We start from the raw sequence: 4,702 nt of genomic DNA, 5'->3' as shown, positions 1-4,702 counted from the left end.
ACCTCCTCACCACTGCCTTCTTGTTACTCTGTTCTTCAATTTTCAGGTTTTTGCAAAAACCAATTTTGCTGTTTTCTGATTTAATTCGTTGAATTTTAGTTAGATTTTAATTTTTACTTAGTGATTTTATTTAGTCAAACTTATTTTTGCTGATTAGGTTAATTTAGATTAAAATTAGGATTTCTTATCAGCATTTGTCTTAGTTCATAGGTAATTAAGCATGCTATTATGATTCTTGAGTCTGGAATTCCAATTTGTATGGATTAGCTTGATTGATATTTTGTTGAATTTCAAGTTTTTTACTGCTTTTCAGTAGGATTCAAGTTAAAGGGAAAAGAACAAGAAAGAAGGAACGAAAAGGCAGTTTGTGACACTATTAAAATTTTAATTTTCAGGGTGTCTTTTTTTTTCTTTAGTTTGTTTGAGTGCTATTTGATGTCATATATATCATCATAGTTGTCTTGTAGGGAGATGCTAATGTAATATGTGGTGTAGCTTGGGAATTCTGGCCGCTAGAGCATATGGCTTGCCTCAATTTTGACTGCGAGTGTTTTAACGGGGTATTAAATCTTCTGAGGTATTCTAATGTTTTTGAGGTATGTGCAAATTTTACATAGAACTTATGTAACTGTGTTTTGAATTGTAAAATAACTTTTTAGAGGTGTTTATTAGTCATGGCATGGTGATTAATTGGCATGTTCATTGGTTTGAACTAGCCATAGGTTTGTTGCCAGTTATTTACTATTAAATTGTTTGGATTTAAAAAATCCATTTTATAATTTGAATACTAAATGGATGATTAAGCCTCATTTTTTCTATTTTTTAATTTAAAAAAGCACTACAAAGTTTCTTGCTATTTATTCTCACAAATACCTTTGTATATTAGCTTAACATTGGCTCAGAATTAAGATGTGGTGGAACATTTCTTCTTCAAAAATGGAACAAATCGATGAAGATGTCGTTTCAGAACGCTGTTGATCAAGTTCGGTACCTTTTTCCACATCTAAATCTTGATTCTGTTGGGTTGGATCATTGCAAAGTTGTAAAGGAAGGTCAATTGGTGGAACCTCACTCAGCATAACCATGAATGAAGTTAGAACTTTTCTTTGCCTTGTTTATTATGCTAATGCTAATTTTCTGCACTTGTTACTACTATGTATCTATGTTAGTGCTGTATTTTGAAAACTAAGAAAGACAATGTTAGTGCTTCTCATAACATAAATAACTTTCGCAATTTCCATCTTCATGTGCATACGTAATATATTGAACTATCCTTGCTCTTAACATTATTGGAATTCTGTGGATCTTGTTCTTGTTGCTCATAAGACGTTCTTTATGTTGCTATCCATTTATTTATGTTTCAATTTGTTGACGTTCTTTATGCTAATATGCTCTTAACATCTGTGGATTTCTTTATGTCTTCTCATGCTGCATTGCAATAAGGCTCTAGCTTCTGTAGGGGAACATCTATCAGACTGGATGAACATAGTATGATTTTCTTTTTGTCAGTCTTGTTTCAACTACAAAGCAGTCCTTTAATTTTACTTTTGATCCTGCTGCTCGTGATCAAACAAGAGAGAGCATCAATGAGTTCTTGGAAAGTGTTAAAAGCCATGATCTAAGTCCTTGTAGCCAATAACATAAATGACAAAATATTGTCTTCTAAGTTCCTTGTTCAATGTGAATTTGGGGTACGTCAATTCTTGATTGGTTGCATTTGTTTCAATGACTTCTTGGAAAGTGTTAAAAGCCATGATCTAAGTCCTTGTAGCCTATAACATAAATGACAAAACCTTGTCTTCTAAGCTTCTTGTTCAATGTGAATTTGGGGTATGTCAATTCTTGATTGGTTGCATTTGTTTTGAAATGAGAAAAGTAATTATGATGGTGCATGAATTATTAAGACATAGAATCACTCTGCTATGTTATGTCATTTTTATGTTTGACATTGACAATCGATGAACTCAGTGATATGCTTTTGAGTTTGTTATCTATCTTCACTTGTGTTTAGTATTTATTTGAGTAGTTCTAATTAGAGTTTTGGTGTGCTTTGCTTTTGTTACATAGATCATAGAGTGTTATGATACTCGTTTTTCGGATGAAGAGCTCACAGAAATAGTTGAGATTGTGAAGAGAACATTGCCACCACCCCCTGAAGATGCCAATGGTTCTGAAGCAACAAAATCAAATGGTGAGGAAGGTGGGGAACAAATGGAAACAAGTTGATATCCTACTTGTGACCATAGAATTTTGTGAATAGCATCACAGGATCTCAAGAAAGTAGTTCAGTTATAGTTTTCTATTAGTTGGTATGCTGAGATTTAGAATTAGGTTCCTTTTTCAAGGGGTGTAAGTGTGTTGATTACTGCCTTATTGGTGATGAAATACACATGCAAGGTGCATTGCCAAATTTGCAATATCGCACAGCAGGAAAAATATGTATTTTGTTACTTATGTTTATTTATTTGAGTTGGTAACTTAACAAGTATGTTAATTGACACTTGGAAGATCTTTCTATATATATGTAATATATATTATTAGCTTATTTTTCTTATATTGATTAAATTGAATTTACATATTTAAATATTGTTAGTGTGTGCTATATATTCTTCAAATGTCATAGGTAAAAAATATATTACTTTAGATATAAAAAAAGAGAATCTAAGAAAAACTCAATGAGGTGTTGCTTTAAGTATTAGAAAAAGAAAACTGCAAATAAATTTAGATAAGTGTTGCTTTAGGTCTATGAAAAAAGTAATTTAAAAAAAAATATGGACAAGTGTTGTTTTAGGTATATGAAAAAACAACTAGAAAAAATTTATATAAGTGTTGCTTTAGGTATATTTAAAGACAACTTAAAAAAATCTGGACAAGTGTTGCTTTATATATTAGAAAATATAACTCGTAAAAAGTGTTGCCATAAAGTCTTATCTAAAGCGTTGTGTTTGGGTCCCCTAAGGCAACCCTTTTGTGGAGTTACTTTTTTTTGTAGAAAAGGCAACGTTTTTTGAATGTTGCCATAAAAAGGGTTCCCTTTGATACACAAAAACGTTGCCTTAGACCAAAGGTAACGGCCGTATAGCCAACCCCCCAAAAAGCGTTGCGTTTTGTCGGAAAGTGTTGCCTTTGATCAAAGACAACACTTTTCCGTATTATAGGCAACGTTTTCAAAGGGTTGCCTTAGCCCGAATTTGTTGTAGTGACGTCAAAGGAACGAAAGGTTGAGCAAGATAAGCACGGCGAAACTGGATCCTCAGCCGTTACTCTCGAGGACGGCAAGCCCATCCTCACGTCAGACCCGGTTCCTCCTGTTCCATCCTTCACGCACCAGCGTAGCCAGTCTCACAAGGGGAAGGGATTTCTGAATGAATCTCCAATCCCAACTGATTTTGACCTTGTGGTGCCTAATTCTCCTGACCTTGGAGACGACGTTTGATGCATGAAAACTTGTCTCTCAACAAATTTTCCTTCGGCAAGTATACCGAATTGTCGTCAAATAAAAACTCACAATAGAGTGAGGTCGAATCCCACAAGAATTGATTGGTCAAGCAACTTTAGTTGGAAGAGTATGCTAGTTGAGCTAAACAGAATTTAGATTGTGAACTTGCAGAAATTTAAATGACTGGAAAGTAAATAGCAGAAATTAAAGTGTAGAATCTTAAATGGGGATTTGGGGCAATGAGCATGAAAATAAATGACAGAAAGAAAAGAGAATGGGTAAGATCAGAAATGGGAAAATCATTGGGTTCAGGAGATGTTGCATTCTCCAGATCAAGTTCATTCTCATCTCTTCCTCAATCAATGCATTCATTGATCTCCTTGGCAATCTTAAGTGATTGGATCCCAATTCCTTGGCAATCCAATCTCTCTAAACTTGAACAATTGTCCAATTCCTTGATTTAATTGCTCATGGGAAGAGATGAAGTGTGGTCACTAATTATACCACATGTATTTTCAAATCAAAGTGTTGGGAGGATTACATGTCACTATATCCGCCCAAACCCCAATTTGGTCCAACATGAGAAAGCATTTCTAGTATGATCTCCTCATCCCTTTTTCAAGGCTCAGAGGAATCCAATTATGGAGAGTTTCTTTCCCAAGATAACAATCCAATTAGATGAAGATCGAAAGCTTTCTAGTAAGATCAAGAGAAAAGAAAGAAGAAGAAGAATGAAAACTATAATTGATCCATAAAATTACAACAGAGCTCCCTAACCCAATGAAAGGGATTTAGTTGTTCATAGCTCTAGAAATTAAAAATGGCAGAAAAGAAGAATCCATGCTAAAAGTGCAGAAAAGTAATTATACAGAGGTAGTTCTCCAAAGTGCCAAGCTTCTCTATAGTTCAAAACTACTCCTATATATACTACTCCTCTTGATCTTCTAGTGAGTTCTTCAAGTCTTGGATGTGGGCTCTGGATCTTGAGTTAAAACAGTTCTAATCTCTAGTGGGCCCAACTTGCAGAGAAGTATAAATTAGGCATGGGCGTTAGTGAGATTAACGTTAAGTGACATTGTGGGTTCGAGAACGTTAGTGGCAATCACTTTTTCCACTAACGTTCCACCCTCAAATGCCTCACGTTAACTCCAACGTTAGTGGCACTAACGTGACCACTAACGTTGCCTTATAAATATTTGCTAACGTTATTGGGACTCACTTTTCCCAATAACGTTGCCTTATACCCCTTTCGCAAGCGTTATT

This window comes from Arachis hypogaea, chromosome 1 (assembly GCF_003086295.3).
Source record: "Arachis hypogaea cultivar Tifrunner chromosome 1, arahy.Tifrunner.gnm2.J5K5, whole genome shotgun sequence".
NCBI classification, from domain to species: Eukaryota; Viridiplantae; Streptophyta; class Magnoliopsida; order Fabales; family Fabaceae; genus Arachis; species Arachis hypogaea.
The sequence above is the reverse complement of the archived record's forward strand: the minus strand, read 5'-3'. Positions refer to the sequence as shown.